Source organism: Chaetodon auriga, chromosome 1 (genome assembly GCF_051107435.1).
Source record: "Chaetodon auriga isolate fChaAug3 chromosome 1, fChaAug3.hap1, whole genome shotgun sequence".
Taxonomy (NCBI): domain Eukaryota; kingdom Metazoa; phylum Chordata; class Actinopteri; order Chaetodontiformes; family Chaetodontidae; genus Chaetodon; species Chaetodon auriga.
In genome coordinates, this window is record NC_135074.1 from 32,216,190 (window position 1) to 32,242,230 (window position 26,041).

General features: G+C 47.1%; 1 protein-coding gene across 2 annotated transcripts in view; it reads left to right on the forward strand.

The window, feature by feature from the left end:
- Window positions 1-208: 208 nt before the first annotated feature.
- The window catches only part of large2 (LARGE xylosyl- and glucuronyltransferase 2), a 151,787-nt gene continuing 125,954 nt past the window's right edge, over window positions 209-26,041 (forward strand). Inside the window, exon 1 of one of the 2 annotated variants that reach the window (XM_076735545.1) lies at window positions 209-312. The gene's annotated coding sequence lies outside the window, so the exon portion shown is untranslated. The remainder of the gene's footprint in view (window positions 313-26,041) is intronic. The other variant, XM_076735559.1, reaches the window with a different exon arrangement.

The following is a 26,041-nucleotide window of genomic DNA, read 5'->3' on the forward strand; positions in this document are numbered from 1 at the left end:
AAGTAACAGGAGGTGGAAATACTCAAGTACAAGTACCTCAAACTCGTCCTTCAGTACAGTACTTCAGTGAATGTACTTAGTTACTTCCAGCTCACGTTGTTTATTGCTTATCAAGTAGTATTTTATTATGAAAGTGTCCGACTGAAATAACTCCCGGTTCTTGTTCCGCTGCTTTATTCTGAAAGTCCGGAGCGGAAACAGATCGTCTCACTCTTTGGGTCTTGACGCCGCAGAGCTCCGGCGGATCGCTGAGCGCTCCCGTCCCGCAGTCTGTGATCCCGCGTGGGACGAAGCGTCAGACCGGAACCGGAGGTGAGTGGATTCAACGCAGCTGACTTCACCTCAGCGCTGATCACTCAAGTGGATCGTTGGGGCTCCTCGTGGTGTTTCGTGGCAGGCTGTGGTTTTAATGGTTCTGGGTTTGTTGTCATGGTTGTGGTCACGTGGTCGTTTTGCCTCAGTGATTCCAGATTTTTAATAATCTCTTCTAATTAATTGTTTGTATTTCAGAAAAATTCAGTGGTTTCAGTCTGAGCAGATCACTGTGTTACTGTGGTCAGCTCTTCCTCTCAGAATGATGGTGATAATGATGATGATGATGACGATGATGACGATGATGACGATGATGATGATGATGGGTTGTGTGGTCAGTGGTCAGCACTGTGACTTGTTCTAACCAGACCTGTGCCAGGTGAGCTCCTGGACATGCAGGTGAAGTGGAAGCTGTAAAGTCCCAGCCACTGTGAACATGTTTAAATGCTGCATTCAGGCGTCATCTGAAGGGGAAACCTCACGCTGTCCTCCATCGGCTACATTGGCTTTATGTTGTTGATTGTGAAGCTCTCGTTCAGTCATCTGTTGAGTGAATCAAGTCTTTGAATGTTGTGAATCTGCTGATCTGAGCTGAACGTTGATTAAATATGTTTCTGACATGAAAAAAAAAAAGACGCCTGGAGCTGCTAAATCTGATGCAACTTAGTTTTAATCTCGGTCGCAGTAACCAGAAGTCCTGATTGAAAACAATGAAGTGTCTAAACTTCATCAATGTGATTAAAGTTTGACTGGAGAACGACATGATGTGATCATCTAGAGAGAAGATGCGTCACTCTGTTGCAGTTGTCGGAGCTGCAGAAACACTCTGATTGTACGGTGGTGTTGGAGTGGAGGCTCCTCCATCGCACGTCGTAGCTGTCAGATGCTCCTGATGAATAGGAGGTTAAACTGAAGTATTTACAATCTGTACGGAAGAGGAGACTGAGCTCCTTCCTCTCGTGGAGTTTGAGGTGTCAAGCAGGAGGTCAGCGTGCAGCGGCCATGACGGCTACGCTTCCAGTACAGTGTAAACCAGCCTTCTGTGGATCATTTTTGGACTAAATATTTGACTGATTGGATCTTCATGAGTGTTTTGATCTCTGCATTTCGATGAGTTGCCTCCTTTTTTTTTTTTTAAATCGTTTGTTTGTTGTCATTTGTTGCCCCTGCTGTATCTTCAAAGTGTTTTCATCAATGGAATCAGAAGAGTCTTTGCTTTCCAACGATGCCGCAGTGGCATGAGTTCAAACTGCGAGGGCTCACAGTCCGGTCTGGATCTGTCTGTCTTTGACCTCCGTGATTCGCTGACTCAGCGTTGTCACTGCAGACCTTTGAGGAGAAGCTGAATGATGATTTACATCTTTAATTTCTGTAGTCTGCTGGGATGAAAAATGTTTATTTGCCTTCTTCTGTGGATGTTTGTTGGGTTCACTGTGTTAGCCTCTGGCACGCTGCAGCAGTCTGAACAAATACTGAACATCTGTGAGCTCCTGAAGATAAGATAAGATAAGATAAGATAAGACTTTATTGATCCCACACCTGGGAGATGAATTCATTACAGTCAACAAGTATTACAAAAAGCAAAAACAGTGGCCCAGAAGTCAAGATAACAAAGTTTACAGGACTGCAATAGAAAATAATGTGTACATGTACATTATGTCCAGATTATGAAAGTACTAAATGCCATAAAACTACTACTGCCCAGAAGAAATACCACTGCCAGTATTCTTTACCAGTGCCGTGTGTTGTATTGCACTTGAGACGAATGTTGCTCGTCTTGATTTGAACGCTTGAACGCTGCACGAAGGAGTCGGAGTAACACAAAGGTCGCTGAGGTCACAGACGGGAGGAACTCGGGGTCAGACGCCTTCCCAGAGCGTTTCCAAAAATGTCCTTTAACTCCCAGCCAATGGGCGTCTCCGCCGAGCCGAGTCCTGTTCGGGGAACCGTGGAGCTGAAAACTGAAGCAGATGGGTTGAGATGAAAGATGAGCGGACTCGCTGCAGCTCTCAGGTTCGTCTCAGCAGTCTGAACGGCGGATCTGAGTGTTTTCTGTCTGTTTGGCTGTGAACGTGACGCCTGCTCGGCTCCCTGCTGGCACAGTTCTGCTCCGCTGTGTTGTTGTGTGGATCAGTGCCCAGACTCCATAAACTCTTGTCTCTGTTTAGTACGTGTCTCACACTATTACACAGCGGAAAGGTTTGTCTGCACGTGTGTCACATCAGCCAGCAGCTTTCAGCCAGTTAAAGACAGGACGTCCGTCCCAGATGGACAAAATAGAACCGTGGATTTAAGGCCGTTAGCTGCAAGTGACTTATGTCATGTCTGTGTCTTTGTGATCAACGTGAAATTGATTATTTACTTATAAACAACTCTTTAACTAATCGTGAGCATCATCTGTACACAGAAAATGTACTAATACTACTACTCAAATACTTTAAATCAGAATAAATCAGTATTTTATTAAGCAGTCAAATAGAGCAGAATATATAAGAATGACACTAAAAGAAGAAATATAATATTTACAAGGGAGATATTCAGTTCTACACACACACACACACACACACACACACACACACCATAGTTTATGTATTTATGTATCTACTTCTATGTGTCTGTGTATAGAAACAGCGCACACAGAAATGCCTCCGTCCTCTGTCCCTCCCTTCAGCCTCACTCATCCACAGCCGTCTCAGAAGACCTCAGACCTGCCGTCCTCTCGCTGTCCACCAGGTGTCCTCGGTCTCACTCCCACTTCCTCCTGCCTCACCTGACACCCCCTCCCATGTACACACCTGTTCCCACTTTCCTCATCAGCCCTGCAGCTTTACTCCTCAGTCACATGGTCATGTTTTGTAGTTTCTTCTACATTTCCATCTGTAGTTTCCATCTATGGAACCTGATAAAGGTGAGTGTGTTATCATCAGCGTGTAATCATCACGTCATGATTCCAGCAGTTTAAAACATGAATATTTAGGTGAAATGTCACTAAGGAACAAGGTGCAACACAAACAACGACGGGCAGAAAGTTTGATCGGGTATTCGATCATCATAAATAAGGAAAGAAGCACTAAAAGTCCTGCTCCTGCCATTGTTTGGATATTCCAGCTGTGCCACACCTTTTCACTGGTACACCTGTGCAAAAGAAATCAGCTGTGTAAACAGGAAGCTGTAAAATAATCTCCAAAAATAAAGTTTTAGAGGTCAAATAACATTAAAGTTTACTGACAGTCCATTAAAGTACAGCACAGTATTCATGTTGATGTTGTTTATGTTACCTGACAACATCTTAGCATGCTAGCGTTACCTTTGTTCGGTCAGGTGTGCAGCAGTTACACCTGGACGTTCGCTGATGTGAATATTTAGCAGAGCAGCTCCTGATGCAGTGATGCGATAAAGAGCTTTAAACTAGATGAAGAGCATCTGGTGCAGTTGGCTCCAGGTTCTGGCTCTCCAGGACAAACTGTTGTTCGAGGTGTCAGAGCTCTGCTGCGACGGCATGTTTTAATGAAGAACTTCCTGTTGGCGTTTTCCCGCAGCCCGTCAGCCCGTCGGGACTCGTGTGAAGACACTTGTTTTCCTACAAACGATGTTTCAGCTCCGCAGACGCTTTGAGTGACGTGATAACGATCAGTGTGTGTGATGCTGAAAGATGAATCCAATAATAACAGCAGGCGTCAGATCATCAGCTGATGGCTGCAGTCAGCTGATGGACGTCTTCCTGGACAAACGGCAGGACGGTGCACTTTCCTCGTTCGTCTGTCCCTTCCAATCTCGGTTTTGCTGTCTCTTCCCTTTTTCCATTTCGTCTTCTATCACTTCATCTCACTCTTTGCAGTGCTCTGTGCTCCCAGAGGGGTTGAGTGGGCACATTTTCTCATCTCCATCTTCGTCCTCCCTCTGGAGGAGGCAGAGGAGGCGGAGACTGAAGTAGACAAAATCTACAATGCGGCAAATGGGTTAGTGATGTACTGCTTTTGGGGACAGATGTTGAGACGACCCGCCTTGTTTCCACTGTTGTACATCAATCTGTGACGCTGCAGAAGCTTTGATTTATGAAGACGTTTGTGATTTTCTTCCCAGCATGCATCGCTGTCCACATGTTTTTACTGAGTGAATCTGGTCTGGTTTGACCAGGTAGGACAAACAGCCGAGCCAATCAGAGCTCTGCAAATGCTTTAACAGCACTTGGTGAGAGGCTGCTGCTGCAGCCACCTCCATCATCTCCAAAGTGACTCGCCACGTCACCATAGCAACCACAGAAACCACAAAATGAGGCAGGAGCTAATTTCACTGATTTTAGGAGCTTCTCACCAGCAGAGGACAAACATGTCCATTAACGCTTTCAGCTCGGTTCACGGCTTTAATCATCCGGTCTGCGCCGATAAAGAATGTGTACGATGTCAGTTAATGTTAGTTTAATAAGCTCATGTAATCATGTCGTTTTCCAGCCATTTCCTCTACAGTCTGCTTTATTACGCTCCGTCAGGAGGTCACAGCAGGGGGACAGCAGCAGCCTGTCAGCAGGACTGGATGAGGCTGCCGGTGGACAGACGCCTGATTAGCATCGCACTCCTGTGACGTTATTCCTGATGGACAGTTTAAAACTAACAGGATCGAAATAGAACCAGACATATGTGTTTTTCAAGAGCTGGCGCCTACATTACCCACAGTGCAACATGCCTGCAGAGAGTTCGGTCATAGGTCATTGTGGTGTTTTATGCTAGCAGCGGCTAATGTAGCCTGCAGCTGCTGCAGATGTCTGCTCAGCTCACGTCTCTCTAACTCCACACCATCACATTTGTTTCAGTTTCAAACATGTTGACAATGACACTGACTCGAGTGACATCACTTGAGGAGGCTGACTCGAGTGACATCACTTGAGGATGCTGACTTGAGTGACATCACTGAGGAGGCTGACTCGAGTGACATCACTTGAGGACGTTCATCAGACGTCACGCAGCTCCCCTGAGACACTGAAGGCTTGATGCTGCCTTCGAGCGCAGCGGGCTGTGAACTGTGATGATGGTGATGGTTTCCTGTGATATTTTCTGTGTCTCACAGACTTTTAGATCGTCTCTGTTCAGACTTTCTCACTCGCCAACATGAACAAAATACTGAATTTCAAATCCAGTTTTCATAGCTGCCATCGTGCCATAGTTCAGAACAGATGTTAGCAGGCAGTGTTGCGTTCAGGGTCCTGCTGAAGGACATCTCAGCGCTCGGTCTGAAACCTTGATCCTGCGAGAGGCTGCAGGACGATCCTCCCGCCGCTGCTTTATTCTGCCTCCATATGCTTCTGGCACACGGACGTCATATCTTTGAGTCTCTATCCTCAGCCACCAGATGCGTTAATGTCTTCATCCTGGCAGATCCTCTCCCCCTCAAATGGCTTCTCTGCAGTCTGCGAGCAGATTCCCGGTGACGCCCGGGTCCCTCGGGGCTCCGCTGATTGGCAGAGTCCTTAATTGCGACCACCTCTTTGTGAATAATAGATGCTCGTCGAGCTAAGTGGAGTGATTAAATATTAAGAGGCCGAGAACATGCCACGCAAGTCTATTTTTGAACAGGACATGACCGGGAAACAAACTGCAGGAGGACGGAAATCAAAGAATCTCCTCGGGTCGTGTTGTTTGTGCTCGGCTCCCGGCTGTCAGATTAGCTTCTGGAAAACTCCCCGCTGTCTTTGGCGGAGTGTGACGCCGTCCTCACCTGTGTCCTCGTCTCTCGCTGACACACTCACACTCGCTTTAAAGCTGCTTCATCAGGAATAACTGTCAGAAAGTAAACAAAGGGGGTCACAGAGCAGAGAATCACAAACTCTTCGTCCTCTCCGTCAGACGTCTGTCATTTCTGAATTAAGTGGGATTCCTTTTATTCCAGCGTCGTCTTTGCAGTGAAGCTGACTGGACGGACAAACACCAGTAAACAAACGAGGCCCGAACAGCTTCTGTGTCCAGAATTTAAAACACGACTCTTATTTGTTCGGTTTGTCCCCTGAAGCTGCGAAATCATCGGGTGTTCTTTAGAAAAACAACATTTTGAGACGCACTGCACAAAAATCAGAGACCTCATTTCCTCCGGTTATTATGTGATCTTTATCTGGATCAGGGCGCGTCAGTGCATGAAGATAAATATTGAATAGATGTGCAGGATGAGGGTCATGTGACTGACAGGGTTAGCTAAGCTAGCGAGCGTCTCCACTGGATCTGATTATCTTCTCATCAATGTTAGCATAGTTAGCAAGACCACGCAGGATTAGCCTCCAGACGCCTTCAGTTGTTCGGACATTTTTCCTGAAGTATTCCAGCTTTTTCAGTTTGCTTCAAATTGTGACTTTTTCTCTCATAGAAAATGAAAATACAATGAAAATGTAGGTTTTTATCTCAGTCTGAATTTCAGTCTACTAACAGTCGTCGTACCTCTGTCGACGGCGTCTTCTTTGTCCACACGCTGATGCAGAGTGTCATTTAAAAGCTCTGATGATGTGAAGACTCACGGAAGTGAAAATGTGAATAACCTCAGGTTGTAAAGTCTGTAATATGGCCCTGGAAGTAGTGTGTGGTCACATGCATGGATGTACCTGTGTGTGTGTGTGTGTGTGTGTGTGTGTGTGTGTGTGTGTGAGTGTGTGCGTGTGTGCGTGTGTGTGTGTGTGTGTGTGTGTGTGTGTGTGTGTGTGTGTGTGTGTGTGTGTGAGTAAACCATTTCAAGGGTAATGAAAGTGAGGAGATTGGTCTCAGCTCTCCCACACCTGGTACAGGACAGAAATAGATGCCATAGCCGCGACTAGACTGAGTGCATGTGACAGCTGTATTCAGACACGCTTCACTGTGTGCGCGCGTGTGTGTTTGTGTGTGCGTGTGTCGTACACGGTTGTGTGTGGGCGTCTGTAGGTCACTGTAGCTCTACCTCATTTACTGCAGACTAAATTGGCTGTGGAAGTGGACGCGGTGGTTCCAGTTGGACCTATCAGAACAGAAAAAACATCAGTTTGTAATTAAATTTTCCTCACTGGTGTTTTTTATTTTTTTTCTGCTTCATTTATTACAGCCGTGCTTTGTGTTGTGGCAGGTGGTCTAAATTATATTTTATCTTAATAAAAACTTGCAGAAAAGCCTCTAAAATGGAGCTGCAGGAGCTCTGCTGTACCTGTTAGCTGATGGAGCCCAAAACAAAGTCAGCCGCCGTGTTTTGCATCCGTAATGAGCCCCGATGCATGAAAACATTGATATTTGGGAAGAATAATGTTAACCCATTTACATTTTCTCCTCCAAAGGCAGAAAGGGGAGCATTCTTATTCCTTGTGGGAGGTTGATTTTGCAAAAATAACTCGGTGTGCTTCCTGAAGTCAAAGTGAAACATTAGTATGCTGCAGACGATGCCGGAGACCTTTGCGGTATTCATACAGATGTCCCATTAGACCCAAAGCTGCAGCGCAGAGAGGAAGACAGATGCTGCACTCACCCGAGCAGGCCTGAGCTAAAGGCCTGGAGTCCGGCTGGACCTCGGACACTCAGCGTCGTGCTGATGGAGATGAATGGAAAGTGTTAACATCACTTCATAACCTGAGGGACAAAAGGATCTCAGCTTCGGCTTTAAGGCTGAAAATTTCGTCCAAAAGAAGAAGAACCATGTGGATAAACTGAAAGTATAAACTTTGATCTTTATCGTCCTCTTTTTTCCTCCTGCAGCGATAAACGAGGCGTCACTCACACAACGAGTGTTTCATTCATGTGTGATGAAGTCAGAAAAGTGAATTTTAGCTGTCAGAGTCATGTTGTTATGGTGGTGAAGAAAAACCCATTTTCACAGCTTTTTTAACCTCCTGGGACGTTAAAATGTCCTCTAAAACGTCGAGTAAGCACTCTGTATGTCAGAAACTCTCCAGTGCTTTGGTTTCTTACATCACTAAACGTGTCGGACTACCTGAACACGGGCTCCGGTGTTTCAGGCGTCTCGGAGCAGCTGCAGATCCACATCAGTGTCGTCTCAGCCAGTTCAGGAGCTGATTCCATTCTTACCTTCTGTCACATGGATCAGTTCAAAGATCTTTTTGCGTGTCATTAACAGCTTTATTTGGGATTTTGCATTTTATATTTGCTAACTTAACAATCAGCTTTGTAGAGGAAGATGAAGTGTTTTAGGAATCCTTCATCCATCGTCACAGATGTTTTCAAAGTGGAGCCTCAAACTCCGCCGTGATCAGATGAGACGCCGAGTCAGCAAACACTGACCACCCAATAGAGCTTCAGTCCCTGAATGACTCTTTGATTTCTTTATTCTCAAACTGCTAAACGGCCGGAGTTCCTGTTGTAGTTCAGTGGACGTAAGAACACGAGTGTGACGACCGAGAAGCTAAAAATACTGTTCATTGAATCATGAGGAGACTCTGAGGAAAACATCGGAAAACCAATAATGGGTCGATTGTGGTTTGAATAGCTGAATGTAATGATGCGTGTGTGTGTGTGTGTGTGTGTGTGTGTGTGTGTGTGTGTGTGTGCGTGTGTGCGTGTGTGATGTGATTCATTTTGGAGAATAAACTGAAGAGTCAGAGTCTAATATTTGTTTTTCAGACTGTGTGAAGGTGAGGCTCATCTTCACTTCAGAGTACACTGATATCAGAGGTGCTTTAATTGTAACTGTACGTCACAGTGAGGTTAGCGGGCGCGTTCACGCTGAGCTGTCTGGAACGACAGCCTGTTGTCTTCTCTCTATCAAAATGACTCTAAAGCGGCTCTAACGTGAGTTAGCGCTGACCTCCGGCTCCCAGTCGGGGCCGTGAGCTCCGTTAACTCTGACAGATGAACGGCGTCGACCGTGTGAGCAGAGGGTCCGTCGACAGCCCCTCCAGGTCCTGTTCGCTCCATCACCAGAGCAGATTTTAATCAGCAGCGGCTCTAGAGGTTGTGCTGTCCGCGCTGAATGTGTTTGACAGGGTTTTGAATAATTACTGTAGGTCTCCCAGATCGCTGTAGTTGGTGGAATAATGGGCTGATAAATAATAAACCAGCTATTTCACACAGTCGCCTCCTGGCTCGGGCTGCTCTGCAGAGTTTCGCCTTGGCGGTGCAGTTTCTGAGCAGAACGCCAGAAACACCAGTGAGAAGAGAAGCTCTGAGCGCTTCTGATGGACGGTGAAGTTCAGGGAAACGCTGCGGACCGTCTGGATGTTATGTTAGCATGCTGACATTAGCGTTTAGCGACAGCAGCACAGTTCCAGCCGTCTCACAGAGCCTCTAAACAGGCCGCTCACACCTGCGCACTCTGAAGCCGGGCCTGTGATTGGCTGCTCTTCTTTGTGAACGGGACCTGGTGCTGCAGCCCGGCGGCGCCCGCTGAGCTATGCAGATTTACGAGGCGCCCGGCAGCAGTGCTGCAGGGCTAAGTTGAGAGATGCCACCCTCCCTCCTAGACGGTTTGATTGACAGGTGATTTCTAGGAAGTGAAGTCCGCAAACATGGCAGCAGTCAGAACCAGAGTCAGAGTTAGAGGCCCTCAAAGTGCTTTCGAGAGCCTCCACTGTTCTTCATCTCTAATTGAAAACAAGTGTTCCTAACAAAGTAAATAATCAAATTAACAATGGGTAATTGTCACTGAAAGCCTCGTCCTCTGCCTCCAGGGAAAGCTTTTTGAAGATGCTCGGGAAGCGGCTCTCGCTGGTCTCGACTTGCTCTCTAATTCAGTAATAATGCTGAGAGATCACAGGGCTGCTTCATTATAAATACTCCACAGCGCTCGGCTGAAATGGAAAAGGGCTGCGAGTACTTTGAGATTAAAATTTCTGCTCCCCATCTATTATTTGAAAAGGATGTTTCGCTGTTATCTGGCTGTGCACATCTCAGCACGTCGCTCAGTAAAATGTTACTGGTCTTCTTGGGTCCACAGCATAAAAGCTGCATCCCTCACAGCAGATTGCTTTTGTTGGATTTAGTATAATCACTGGACTTTTGGGTCAAGATTTTGATAGCGTTGGTCATCATTTCCGTGACTGTGATTTGAGTATTTTACTTCCTGGATGAATCACTGAGATCTGATGACTCTCAGTGAAGCTGAAGGTCAAACTGTCCTCTGAACTACGACCCTGAAGCAAAGACGTCTGATGTTGAGTGAAATGTAAATTAAAACACAGTGCAGATGTTTCAAATCCTTCATATTCAACTGAATACAACACAAAGACAAGATATTTAATATTGTGACAAACTTTAGTGTTTTTTGTGAACATACCGTCACTGACTTTGACGCCTGTCAGTTGGTTGGTGCTCCTCTTCATCCCTGTGCTCCGTCAGCTTGTCTTCACTCGGACAGTGTTTTGAGCCGAGGACAGGAACTGTTGGAGTTTTGGTTTGGAGTTTTCAGGGTCTCTGTTGGTGTGTTTTGTGCTTCATGATGCTCCTCACATTTCAACGGGGGACAGGTCTGGACTCCAGTCTAGTCCCTGAACTGTGGACTCGTTAGACCACAGCACACTTGTCCACGTGGCGTCAGTCGCTCTCGAGTCCAGAGAAGTTTCTGGATGTTGTTGGAGTCTGAGCTTGTTTTATGGATGCAGTGATGAACTGTGTGCTGGAAGTGTTCCCGAGCGTGGCGTGACGTCCTTCATGCAGTCTTGTTGGTTTTTAGCGATGTGCTGCCCGAGGGGTCAAAGGTCATGAGTACACAGTGCTGTTTTTGGCTTTTAGCCTTACATGTAGAGATTTCTCCAGATGCTCTGAACCTTTTGAATAATGGATTGAAGATGGTGAAATCCCTAAATTCCTGGCAGTTGTGTGTTGAGAAACATTTCTAAGCTTTTGGACTCTTCGCCCACACAGTTCATCACAAAGTGTGAACCTTGCTCCATCCTCTGTGAACGACGGAGCCTTCCCATGATGCCCCTCTCATACCCAATCATGATGCTCTCACCTGTTACCAATGGACTGTTTACCTGTGGAAGGTTCCAAACAGGTGTTTTTGGAGCGTTCCACAAAGAATACACAAATTTAAGTGTTGATGATATTAATAATTAATACCAGACCTCGCCTCCCTACTGACGAGCTGTATAGGCTTCAGTAATCATTAGAGTGACTTGACACACTGTTGGACTAATTAATGGACACCTAAAGCTTTTGAAATCCACCTTCAGAAGGCTGTCAAACAAAGCGGCTAACAGCTCTGCGCTAACACTCGTCCTCATGCCTGCTCTGAGCCTCAGAGTCTACGAGGAGTCAACTAGTTTTCAGCTGCGATTCATCAGACAGACGTGAGCACGACTCCAGTTGTTCTTTGTCTGTTGGATTTGCAAACAGCTCATTCTTTGCTAACATGGTTTACAGAATAACTTTAAAAGGGTGTTTGTTCTGTTCTGCCCCCCAGAGGCCAAAAATAGATTAATGCAGCTTTAAAGCATCAAAACAACCTTACATTTGAGCACAAACCTGTTTTTGACACATTTAGGGCTCAAAGGCTTCAGCACATGGACACACACACACACACACACACTGCTGTGCTGCAGAAGCCTGATTTGATGGCCGTGTTAAGGAGTGTTTTATATATAAAACAGTTAGTTTTCTGCTGAAGTCCCTCTCCGTCAGACTGCAGGTCTCTTCAGCACAGGGCTGAGAGCCCAGGGGAGCTGCGAGACGCCTTCTTGTGAGATCCAAAAGCATGAATTTTAATGTAATTGCTTAACGTTTAACCCCTCCGCTGTAGTGCATCAATAGCGTGAAGCTAGTATTTCATTTTTTGCTCCTCCAGAGGAATGAGGAGTGGAGTGAGCTCAGCGAGGAGCCTGAATGTAATTGGGTGATTTACTTCGCTCCCCGGGGATTCTATCCATTAATCGATGAAATGGCAAAGGCTGTAAAACACTGTGAAGACCGTCTGCAGGGAGTCATCAATCATGACGGACGTCTGAGGAAGAGAAAGGACTCTGCTTTAAACACTCGTCTCATCTGGAGTCTCGTGCTTATGTCCATCGTTTCCGTCACGAATAATAACAATAACAAGCCAAAAACGACGCTCTAACATGAGCTGCCGTCGTTAGCGTGTCGGGCTAACGAGCTCACGAGTGAACAAGCCTCACGTCCAAAGTCCAGGAGCCACATCATGTGTTTGTCTGTGAGAAAAGCCCAAAGTCAAATCTTCAGCGTCCTGCGGGACATCCGCCCGCCTGACGGCTGTGGACGCTTTCAGACTTTAGGCTAACGTCGTTTAGGCTAACGTTAGCAGCTCTTTATTTAAGGTTACAGTCCAGCTTACAGCACGAACATCTGTGTAAGCAAACAGCCAAACAATAAAAAAAAAAAAAAATAACAGCAATCTTATATTTAACTTATCGTAACGAGGTAAGATAAGATATAATATTGATCCCACGTCACGGAAATTACGCTGATACAGACAACGATAATAGCAAGAATGAAGAAGGAGACGTAGAAAAACGACAGAAATAAATGGAATCAAGTATATATTTGTGTTCATTATATACAAAAATAAAGTTCCTTTAGTTTCTCAGTGGAACTTGACTTAACGAACGGTTAATTAACCATCTGAGCGGGAATCTGAAGGCCTCTCATCGTTCGAGGTTTCCCTCCCTGATCCTCAGTTTCCTCGGATTCCTCAAAAACAGGTGAAAGGTAAAAGGAGGCGCAGCGCCTCCTGCTCATGGCCGGGCCACGGCTGCAGGTTAGTGATCTCTGAGTGACAGCGTCGGGACCTGCTGCGACACGAAGGGAGAAGGAGCGACTAATTATTTCACGAGCCCTTGACGCTCGGAGGACCTCTGTCTTTCCTCTGTTTTTGTCTGCTGCTCGCTCTGTCAGTTTGTTGGACATGTGAGGGCGTCTGAGGTTGACTGAGTGAGGAGTGAACCGCTCCTCGGTAAAGATCCCGTTTCCTCGCTGCACCTCCAGGAGCCGGAGAGAAGCAGTACGTCCTGCCTGTGAAGGTGAGAAGAGGAGATTTCTGATTTATTTTGACACCCTTTCATCACTCTGGCCTCTTGTCAGGTTTGTCATCTCTGAGCTGACGGAGCCGTATTTCAGGTAGGTTTTTTTACAGCGCTGCCAGCGGCTCACCGCTCCGGCCTAATGAGCCATCTGGGCTCGGCGATGGGCTTTGGCAGAGTCACACATGTCCTAGCAGGGATGACACCTGCCCACATGGCCTCAAACCCAATGAAGTGCCTGCTGGGTGAAACGGGGTTAATAATGCTGCGGCGTGCCTACACGGCCCCTCTGCAGCGCAGGTTTGGTAATAAATGAGCAGAGCAGAGAGTTGAAACAGAAGCTCCTGTAAAGACCTGCTGAGAACATTTTCCCCTCCTGACCTGACAGACAGCACGTTATGAATGCTGTGAACGAGGGAGACGTGAGAAACGAGGCGTCTTGTGCATTTTTAACGGACTTATTGAACTGAAGTGCACCGAGTGGGATTCCAGCTCAACACAGTTTAGCTGCTTTTGAAAGTCTCTGCACTCACGTGTTGATGTGAAGACAAGCCGACTGAGACGCTGAGTAAAACGTAAATAAATCAGAATATCGGAAACGAGTTACCGCCAACAAGAGTTAGACCAAAGCTGCTTAAACAGAGTTTTTCACCAACTTTAGATGTGAGTTAAATGAGTGCTTCATGTCATTAATGCAGTAAACATACACAGATGTGCACACATGAAGTAAAAACACTAATTCAGCAGTTATGTAGAATGTTAGCTGCCAACAGCTAGCATAGCATAGTGGCTAGCATGGTTAGCAGTTAGCTGATTATACACCGCAATCCGAAACAGGAAGTGATCAGCTGATCTGATCCTCTCTGACACAGACTGGCCTGAGAGCAGCTCAAAGTCAATATATTTCATGTTTTTCACTGATTTCTGTAAATATCTGCTGATTGTGAATCTGATGCAGCAACACGTTTCACAGACTGAAAGATGTGGAACGCTCCAAAAACACCTGTTTGGAACATTCCACAGGTAAACAGGTGAGAGGATCATGATTGGGTATGAAAGGATGGAGCGAGGTTCACCACTTTGTGAACACATGATGGATGAAGGAGATGAACACATGAAGCTGCTGTCAGTGAACTCAGTTTGTCTGGAAAAGACTGATTGTGGTTTGATTTCCAGACTGAATCAGCGTACGATTTGCATAAATATATTTCTTATGCAGATCTCTATGAGATGGATTTATAGCTGGTGTTTGGAGTCGTGCTAAAACGACACCAGAAAGACTTTTATTTTGAACCCTGAATGCTTCCTGTTTGTTGGACTTAATGAGGCTTTTCAGATTTTGCAGCAGTCCATGAAAAGAGCAGGATGCTTCATGAGATGCTGTGTGTTTATGCTTTGCTCACATTTGCATCAGCAGCAGATCTGCATCCATCAGCTGCCTGTTGGCCGTCAGTCACCATCTTCGTGCTGCTCGTCATCTTTCAACGTGTCGACACGCGAGTAAACTGGAAACATGAACGTAGTTAGCTTCATTTTTTAGGTGGGTGTTAATGAAGGAGCCCCCTGAGCCGTCTGTCTCCCCCCAGCACACGAGGACACTCACTGCTTCTCCGATTTGACGTAAGGCGTCTTTATTTGCAGACAGATGTGATTATTCGCGTCCTGACGTCCAGCTCTGTTCGGTCTGTCCACAGTCGTCTGTCAGAGGGTCGGGCAGCCGCTCGCTGTCGTGCTTTGGCTGCGTTCAGAGACGTAAACCTGCCTGGCAGGAAGTTTAAACACTCGTCTCTCTGCTCTGTTTCATTCATGTCAGGCTCACGCTCAGACACTATCAGGTGTGTTTGAACCAGTCACACACTGTGTGTGTGTGTGTGTGTGTGTGTGTGTGTGTGTGTGTGGTTAATGGAGCGATGTATTACACTGGTTCATTCATGCAAATGACTCCACCCTGCTGTGTTTAACCTGGTAATTGTGATCTCAGTGGAGCTTGTTCTCGGCTGATCTCGGGGGGCGGAGCCCGCCGTGAGCGGCTGGAAACAGAGTCGTGTGCAGATGTTTGCTGTCGGCCGCGGCCGCTGGTGAACGTGCTCCGGCCTCGTCTCACAATTTGCCTCCGTTGGCTGTTTATGAGGTGGATGAGTGTGTGTGTGCAGCGTGATGAGATATGTAAGATATTGACGACGTCAATGTAAACATCCTGTTGCATCCTTTTAACTCCACTAAGCACGTTTTCTGTCCAGTTTGGCTGTTTTTTTCTCACATCTGTGAACCTGAAACTAGAGAACTTCAAGCATTTTTGCTTGAAATTGACTTTAAAAACATTGATTATCAGTTTCCATAGCTGCAGCTCCACATCCTGGACTTTAAGGATTTATTTCACTGTTGGACCTGAGCTTCAAAGTCATATGATGGAAACATATTTCATACTGTGTATACAACCAAAACCTGGTGATGGCGTTAGATGAAAAGTCATCAGAGTTACTGTTGATCCTGAATGTGACGTCGGTGCATCGTGTTGTTGAAGTGCAAATTCAAAGAGACACATAAGTCATTGAAACGTATTTAAAATCAGCCTTTTAATCATAATCTGTGTCTCCGCTGCCTCATTAATGTCACTTTACAAGTCAGGTCAGATTGTGGCCCAAAACCACTGATGTCTCCGTCTGTCCAGCAGACGATGTCCTCAGTCTGTCCAGCAGACGATGTCCTCCGTCTGTCCAGCAGACGATGTCTCAGTCTGTCCAGCAGACAATGTCTCAGTCTGTCCAGCAGACGATGTCTCCGTCTGTCCTGCAGACAATGTCTCCGTCTGTCCAGCAGACAATGTCCTCAGTCTGTCCAGCAGACGATGTCTCCGTCTGTCCTGCAGACAATGTCTCCGTCTGTCCAGCAGACAATGTCCTCAGTCTGTCCAGCAGACGATGTCTCAGTCTGTCCAGCAGACGATGTCCTCCTTCTGTCCAGCAGACGATGTCCTCCGTCTGTCCAGCAGACGATGTCCTCAGTCTGTCCAGCAGACGATGTCCTCCGTCTGTCCAGCAGACGATGTTCTCAGTCTGTCCAGCAGACGATGTCTCAGTCTGTCCAGCAGACAATGTCCTCCGTCTCCAGACCCCTCAGTTTCACCTCTGGGCTCTTCAGTAGATCTGGTGCCTCCTTCTGTAGGTGATCACATGCCGTCAGTCAGAGACAGGAAATACATAATGAGTCTTAATGCTGACAGCAGATTTGAGCCCACCCCCCCGGAGCCCCAACAGGGACGTTTTAATAAAGCCACATAATTGCAGGATGTCGGCGGGGGGTTGAGGGTCGTCCGTGAGGAAGAGCGGCTTTAATTTGAACTGTGCCACAGCGGCACGAAGGCGTCCGGGTTCCCGGGCTCTAAATCACTCCGCCGTGCGGCCGCCGTGCGCTGAATACCAGATAAAAATCGCGGCGAACTTCAAAGAATGACATTTAGCTGCAGCGGCTCCACATGTGTCCTTGGCGAGCAGAGCGGGCCTTGACTGATCTGTGTTTGTATCAGTCAGCCACATGGATAATGCAACAGATTCTTCCTCGGGCTCTTGTGCGTCTGAAAGCTGCCTCTGAATCAGTAAATCAAAATGTGACAGCAGTTCTAGTCGCTGGAATACCTAAGAAGGGTTTCAAGGCAGGCTGCTGTACGTAGAGACACATCAGAAAAACACATCGCTGCCTCCTCTTCACGTTCACGTGACTGGAATTTCTATGTGTAATCCTTTAATTCCGCTCGGCTTGTTTTGGTAGAAAACATTTTCTGTGCAGGCAGCAACCTTTAAATAGAGCGAATGGCTGCGTGAGCCTCCGAGGGAGCAGATGCATTAACTTAATGAAGCCATAAAAGAAGAAGAAAAAAACTCATAATAACAGGAATCTGTCGGAGGGAAACAGGCACCCATCACCAGCTTTCCTCAAGGTCATTTTCTCGCTCTCCACTCGTACAATTCTTTCTTTCTCCTCAGATCCGTTCAGAAAAAATGATGTTTAATCAGTCTGAACGTTTGGCTACTCGCAAGTACTGCATGTACTGCAAGTACTGCAAGTACTACAAGTCTGACCGTAAGGACGAACCCTTTGAGGCCTGCGTTGTATCTCCATGATTACCTGCCAGCAGTCTTCTTCTTCTCTGCTTTCATTGGCAGGTTGCTGCTTTTCTTGGCACATTAGCGCCACCTGTAGATCTGTGGAACACTCTCCGTGTCTTTGATACCGTCCCTTTAAGGATGAATGGATGAATAAATAGAAACGTAGAAACAGCCGTAGGTCTTCGCCTCACCCCAGAAATCCACCGCCCACGATCCATCTGCACGGAGCAGATGGATCCGGACAGGAAGTCAGAAATAGAAACAGTGTAGTGAATCTGATAAATTTTCAAAATAAAACTCGGGGTCAGAGTTTAATCGTAGTTCAGCTTATTTTAAACGTGAACTCATGCAGATGTGTAACGTTCACTGAGCTCTGAACGCAGCTTTGACCCTTTTCTGAAGGCATCACCACTTGCAGCAGTTTCCTCACCTTGAGTAAATACTATGAGGAAACACTCATATTAAACACACACACACACACACACACACACACACACACACACACACGTGGCGGATGGAGCCCTCGGGCCACATGGGAGCAGAGTGAACCTGAGTTAGTCCACCTCACTGCGAGATGATCCGTCCTCCGTGTGTCTTCATGAGAGCTGGCCGGCAGATGAAGCTGCTGGTGGGACGAGTGTGATGGAATGAGAAGAGACAGGGAGGAGATTGGTTTGTCCGGTGCTGCCACGGTGATGGATGCAGGGGAAGCCTGGAGGACCACACACACACGGATAGAACACAACCTGCAGGCCGCATCTATATTTAACCATAATAAAACACGATGAGGTGATACATTTCAATTCACATGAAGCCATAACCGCATCCCAGCCTCATCCTGCCGGGGTCTGAGCGAGCTCTGAACGAGTGGAGCCTTCGCAGTAATGAGGAAGAAATTCACTTTTCTGCCTCTCAAATCACTTTCACAGCACATTTGAAGGGTTAGAAACTCCTCAATCTGTGACATTATTTTTATTTTTGTTTGTATCAGGAAACTCTGCAGTCGCTCATAAATTTGTTGGAGGAGGATAAAAACTTAGTCATCCATTTCAGACACAGATTTTGGCCGTAAGCAAACATGATCTGAGGTGTCACGAACGGACGTCAGACATGAGCTGATGGGAAGAAAGTTCGTGTTTGTGCAGAAGGAAACAAACCAGCACTGAACAACAGCTGCAGCGTACAGCAACAACAACATCTGGCTCCATTTTCCTCTGAACCCTCATTAATTTCTGACCTTTCCTGGATGGATCCGCGATCAGCTGCAGCAGGCCGGACGTGCTCAGCGTCACCTGACAGATTCAGATTCTGGACCGACACACGGGGAGGATTACGTTTCCTCTGATGAGTCAATCCGCTGATTAAGGCGCTTTATGGAGTTATGCTGTTTATGCTATGTTGTTTAATGTGTTAGCGCAGCTGCTAGTGTCAGATCGTCACACACATGCGCACACGCACACGCACACACACACACACACACACACAAACAGCTGAGGAAAGACGAGACTATTGTAGCTCAGTAATACAAGTGATGAAACAGGGCATGAGCATATATACAAAAGTTGATGTGACGACATTTAAGAATACACACACACACGCATGCATGCACACACACGCACGCGCACACACACTTGGATGCTTTTTCTTGGATCAGTGAGTGCATGATTGGGCCTTAATAAACTGTCATTTGTGCTAATACGCCGGCGTTGCCTATAATTGGCTCTGTCGTGTTTGTGGTTCAGCATCATCATGTATAATTAAAGTCAACACTTGTCAAAATGCTAATTTTCAACATCCATGTTCGCCCCAGTGGTGTGAAATCCACACATAGCGTGTGTGTGTGTGCGTGTGTGTGTGTGTGTGTGTGTCTGGGGCTGAGCATAAAGGTCAGACAGTCAGCTGGAATCCTCCATCAAAGCCTTCAGGTGATCTGCCTGCTGACCCCGATGACACCGTCATTAAATAACACCCCTTGGCTCTGACACAGGCCTGCTGTGCGTGTGTGCGTGTGCATGCATGTGTGTTTGTGTGTGTGTGTGTGTGTGTGTGTGTGTGTGTGTGTGTGTGTGTGTTTAGTTTGTCTTTTGCCAAATACGACAGCTGCAACAAGCAATGCATCAGTTTCACAAGGCTGCTGCTCCATCCTTTGCCACTGTGTGTATGTGCGTGTGTGTGTGTGTGCGTGTGTGTGTGTGGATGCGTGCGTGTGTGTGATATCACCTGTTGTTATCTGGCAGCCATTGTTTAATTCCCAGCAGGTTTGATAGAGAACCGTATTGATTGTTTCCAGCACCTGTCGACGCTTTTTTTGTCCGGTTTTTCGAGGACGCGGCTCCAGTCGACAGCTCTGAAGTTACAGGATTCTCCTAAAAAACAAAGTACTGACTCATACGACAATAATCCCTCTTCATCGGCACTTTGGACCCACTCAGGTGTGTGATGGCGTCTGCGCAGACCCTGCTCTGGATTTGCTTATTTTGCTGCATTCAGGTCGTTTCCGGCGGGCGTTTAGCCTCCAGCCAATAACCGCGTCGCAAGCGTCCAGGAGGAAGCTACGGCTACACACATTTATCCAATCAGATGAGGTGTGAGGCGAGGTGTGAGCTAACCCCTCCCATTCCCGTCTGAATCCTGACACCTCATTGGTTACTTGTCTGCCTGTGTAACGCTGCAGGTCAGGTCGTAAATGTGGGACACATCGAGAGAATTCCCACATTTCTGACTCACTGTTGATGGACGAGTCTCACAGTGTGCTGAGGCCTGTCGTTGGCAAGTACGTCCTACAGCACCAGTGGAAACACCTCCTCCTCCTGCTCCTCCTGCTCCTCCTGCTCCTTCTGCTCCTCCTCCTGCTCCTCCTCCTCCTCGGGGTGGAGGTCAGGTGGTGTATTCTGCTTTAAGAGTTCCACCAAACACTGCACTACCTCAATCTTTCCAACAGGTGGAGTTTATTCTCCTCCACAGAGAGTGCAGAGGCAGAACACACACGCACGCCCACATGCACACACACACACACACACACACACACACACACACACACACACACACACACACACACACACACACCACCCCATAAACTGCTGGTGTGTCTTCTGTGTTTGTGTTTCCAGCTCGTCATATCGGAGGGATGAAGGCTGGAATTTAGAGTGTGGCTGCCAGCAGCATCATCCAGCGTCTCATCTGTCTGTAATGAAGAGCTTTAGGAGGTGAAGCCTGTTATTAAAGGGTCAGGCTGGCTTCAGTCTGAGCCTCCTGGTGTTGGGAGGAAAGTGCAGCGTCGGTGGAGGGTGAGGGGGTGAGGGGGTGAGTCTGGAATGATCCCTGCACCAAATGTGATGCTGAGTTCAAGGGTTTTCTTCAGCTGCCGGCTGTAAGGCTGTAAAGCAAAATTGTGGTGATTTTGACAAAGTGCAGTGAAAGCAGGAGGAAACAGATGAAGGAGAGGGAGGAGCTTTTGTTTTCCTTTAAAGCATCAGTTTGCCCGAAATCCAAGAAATATTGCTTCTTATATCTCCGACTATGGATGAAGTTATTGTTTGGACCAGAGACGCTAACGCTGGCCAAGACGGCGCCGAGCCAGACGCTCCCGCCATGTTCGTGTCAGAGCTCAGAGCTCATATAGACATCGTATGTATTTACAGCCGTGCCCTCTCAGACATGTAGATACCGTTCACATGAACATCACAGGAATACACAGAAAGGCCTAAAAACAAACATGGATGCCTCCGACCAGTCAGACTGTCATTGAGGGAAATTAAACCCACATGGGACGGATGGACTCGACGTATTTTTAACCCTCACATGAGCAGCTGTGGAGTCACACAACTGATGACGTGACGCTTTATAAACTGCTGCACAGCTAATCATGTCCATGTTAGCCTGTTTCATGCTAATTAGCAAATGTTAGCATACTGACATTGTAGCCTAAGGTAGTGAACGTGGTAAACATAATGCCTGCTTAACATTAGTGTGTTAGCATGTTAGCATGACCGCCGCTACCGTTTAGTCGTTTACGTCACTTTGACTTAAAAGGCAAAAACAAACTTTATGTTTTTTCTCTACGATGAGATTTACAGCACTGTGTACCTGTCTGTCTGTCAGTCTGTCCGTCTGTCCGTCCATCTGTCTGTCTGTCTGTCTGTCTGTCCGTCCCTCCGTCCGTCCGTCTGTCTGTCTGTCTGTCCGTCCGTCCGTCCGTCCGTCTGTCAGTCAGTCAGTCTGTCCGTCCGTCCGTCCGTCCGTCCGTCCGTCCGTCTGTCTGTCTGTCCGTCCGTCCGTCCGTCCGTCCGTCTGTCCGTCCTTCCGTCTGTCTGTCTGCGGCCCGTCACCCTCAGCTCATTAACTGGCATCTGTTTGTCATTTAGCTTCAGTGGCCTCAGACGACACAGGTACACAGTGCACCTGTCCTGTCATTACTGCCTCAGAGCTGCTGGGGAAGATATCAACCAGAAAAAAAAAAAAAAATCCCACACTTTCACCAAATGTGCTCTGAAAGCAGAAACATCAGCTGGAGGAGCAGAAAGAGGAAGAGGAGTCAGAGTCCTGAAAACATGGACGTGGAGGAGTCAGACACATCACCTCCTCCTCATCACCGCTTCACCTAAAAATGGCCGAAAAATCTGGAAACTGAAACTTTGAGAAACTTTTCTGTTTACGCTCGTTTCGACATTAAAGGGTCAGTTCACCAAAATCACAGAAATCTGTTTCCACGCTGCCCTGAATGCTATCGAGCTGAATAGTTTGAGTCTTACCTGCACGTGTTGAAGCGTCCTTTAGCAAGACGTGAACACGAAGCTGCTGCCTGCAGGCAGACCGCCGTCCTCCACGGCGGCTCTGACGGCGCTGTTCTGCTGTCAGGTTAAAGGTGCTGCAGGTTACAGCTGCAGTACATTTAGAGTGTCTGAGCATTTCAGTAATTTAATGTCAGCGGCTGGATTCGGTGGAGTAGCAGGAAAGGACAGAACATGTGAGGGTGCAGCACCTCCATCTCTAATTTCCTTTAACCTCATACGGCAGGTGTGCTGCAGTGAACTGTACTTCAGTATTTTCTCTACACTTCATCTGTGTTTCTGTGTGTATTTAGAAAATTCAGGACTCAGCATCACCTGTCGAAGGTTGCTCCAAACAAACGGGGGGCAGTGTATCACCAGATTAACCTCGAACTGCTGCTCACTGTACATCTAGCTACTAGCTGCTGTTGTGTAGTTAGCTCGGTTAGCTGTGCAGCCTGTGGCTCTGTTAGCTAACTGGAGTCTGCCTCCACCCAGACCGCGGGTAACAGAACCAGGTTCAGCAGCCTCCAGTGAGGCGGATCAGGACCGACATGGGACAGGAGAGAGTGGCGAGGGGGTCGGTCATCAGCGGCGTGCAGAGTCGGAATATTTTCACTAATTATTTTTCTTAGTTATCGTTCTAGTTCTGATACTCACTGCTGTGGTGCTCGTAGTTTATTCTGACAGAAGCTATTTTTACTCTTCTTTCTCCCGTCAAATTTAGGGTGTTTTTTCGATTGCTGTTCAGCTCACATCACTGAAATCCATAGTTTCCTGCAGTAAGTGGCGAGTTTCATTGATTGTAAGTTAACAGCGAATGAAAACAGCCCAGCAGAAACAGAGAGCAGTAAAAATGTGATGCTGCTGTGCTGATGGAGCTGCTGCTGTGGAAAAGTACGTTACACTGCGTTTACTGACGGAGCTCCGTGTTTTTCTCTTCGGTCGTTTGTGGAGAAAAACTGAGAATTTACTGGAGATTCTTCTTCTCTTAAATCATGCATCTGATGCCAGCAATAATAGTTCTGTTTTTACATGTTTGGTAATGTTTTTGTTGATTTTGTAGCGTGACTGAAGCAGCGGGTGGAGGGTGGAGGGTGGAGGCTCCGTCCATGTCTCAGCCCGTTATCAGCAGATCATCGCCGCTCAGTGTGCCGTCATTAACGTGCCCTAATGTCAAACTTTGTAACTCAAACATGGCGACAACTTTACACTCTTTTCACCTTTTAGTGGTATTTCCAAACACGCCACTGATTGGCTGGAGGCTGATGATGTAATTAAAAGCTAACATTTAAAACTTTGAAAAGGGCATCGCTGCTGAAAGTTGACGGATGACGCGTCTCGTTACTGATGGTCCTGGAGGACGGATGACTCATTCAGTCACTGACCTGTTTGCTTGTTTTGTTTCCTGCTCTGTGGGAACAATCTTTTATTCTAATTAGAGTAAATATGGATGATCTGTGTTGGCGTGTTAAAGTGAGTCTGATCTGCATGTCCGTTCATCCATATGCATAGAAAAATGAAACATCAGTGTGATGCATCAAATAAAGTAAGATGAATATGACACCCTGCTGTCTGTCACGTTGAGCACCTGTCACCTCAAACAGCCAATCAGTGTGAGGGAGAAACTCTTCCACGTTAACTGTGCGTCCGTGTGTGCAGGATCACCGTTAACATCAGAATATGTTTCCCTTCACACCATAAGGCTTAATTTTCCCCTCGCATAAATAGATCCACCACACACACACACACACGCACACACACACACACGCACACACACACACACACACACACACACACACACGCACACACACGCACACACACGCACACACACGCACACAGACACTCTAACCTCGAGAGCGTGATGAACTGTACGATTAAAGGTTAATGGATTTTTACAGCTGTGAGAGTTAGCCTTAATCGGGTCCTAATTAGAGTTCATTCACTTTGGCTCCTTCAGCTCCTCTCGAGACAATTAGCCTCTCTCTCCCTGCAGAGCGCCTCTTTTCTCCACCACCAGAAAGTAGGGCGGCGGGAGTCACGTTGCGGTCAGGCCCCGACGGGACACGTATCCCTCCTCCTCGTCGGGACCCGAGTGTCCTCGGCTGGATTTGTTAACGGCGCAGTAAGTGAGGGGGTCGACCAGGAGGTGAGCAGAGGAAATGACATCCAGGGTTAACTCGGTTTGTCGAGCGTAAAGCTCTGCACAACTCCATTCTTACCACAAAAACCATTGGTTTACTCAGGAAGGATGACAGCGGACGTCATGGAAACCAGTGGTCTGACCCAATCACTGACAGGACAGAGACGTGTGTCCACAGGTGTCGTCCCCTTGAATTCTTCCTGATACCTTTCAGTTCATCTTCATGGAGAAACTTTCTTCCGGCAGAAAACATTAAACCTGTGGAGGAATTCACCCGTTAGAAGATATTTATTGGGCCAACTTGGATTTGACTAATCCCAGAGCAAAATTAAGGCTAGCCTAACGTGAGGCCTAGCTAGACCTGGAGAGCGGTCTAAGCCCTCCCTGCTGGACCGTACCTTCACCTCCACCTGTGCAGTCAGTGTCTCTGAAGCTGTGTCTCGTCCTGTCTCCGTCTGTCCCATAAAGATCCAGAGGAGACAGAGAGTCCAGAGGAGGTCCATGACGGAGTGAAGGCCACCAGTGGCTGTCCCTCCTTATTCTTCTTCAGAGAGTTGTAATTCATCTTTGCACCCTCCTCCTCCTCCTCGTCCTCGTCCTCCTCGCCCTCCCATCAACCCTCGGGTCTCTGCGTGTTTGACGGGTGCTGAAGAAAGCCAGCGGTGTGTAATAACATCACGAATGGAATTAATGTTGCAGTAATGTGTGCCAACACGCAGCTCGGTGCAGCCGACTGTGACTGTGTGTTTGGTCCTGAATGAGTGAAGGACGACGCTCCAACACTCCAAGAAGTTTCAGGAAGTGACTTTAAAAGTTTTGTTTCCTGATCTGTCTCTTTGAATTAATGATCTGCTCGTTTTTTCCCGCTCTTCTTCTTCTTCTTCTGTGCTTGATTCACTGTGGCCGTCCACAGCGGAGCTCTGGTCACTGCTGGAAAAAGTACTCACATTCTTTACTTCAGTGAAAGTTTGTAGAGTTTTTTCTGTTTCATAGCCTCGTTTACGTACGTTTGACAGACCGTATCAAAGCATCCGTCTGGGTCACTGGTGTAAATAAAGGTTAGATGCAGTTCAAATGTGGCGAAGTGTCAGTTTATTGATTCGTTTACAGCTGCGTCGCACTGTTTCACTGGCATGCGGAAATAATCTGGTACGCATCGTTAAATTTGTCCCACGCTTTGAGGTGGTGTTAGCCAACATGTTAGCCTGTAGGAGCCCCCTCAGGCTGTCTCCTCATGTAAATATCACACCTTGATGTTTTTACGTTCAGGTGACGGCGCCCTCTGCTGGATTGTAGGATTTATGATTCTTGTGTAAAGTAGGAAGTCAGGTGACGTTAACTTTAGAGCAGAGCTGAGCATTTTACGTTTTTTCCAGACCGCCTGCAGCTTCACAGCTAGTTGACGGTGACCGTATCCTCCCGATCGTAGACGTTAGCTCGACCGGTAACTCAGAGCTGAGCGTTTTACGGCCCGCGGGCCACATCCGGCCCTTAGTCCACCCCTGCTTTAGAGCCACCAACCAGGACGAGGCCGGGGTGGACAGGTGAGTCACGAACATGTGACACAGGTTCCTTTAACCATGACCATCATTGTTACTGTAACTGTGACAGTTTCTATGACCTGATCTGAGGACTCATTTCAACACACTGTTCGCTCTTTATTTGCAGATGTGTTTTACAGTAAATGTTGGAGAATACGTCTTCGATGACGCAGCAGTTGTTGTTCTCAGCAGCAGCGTTTTTTCAGCGTATGATGACACATTAAGACTGATGAACCAAACTGACT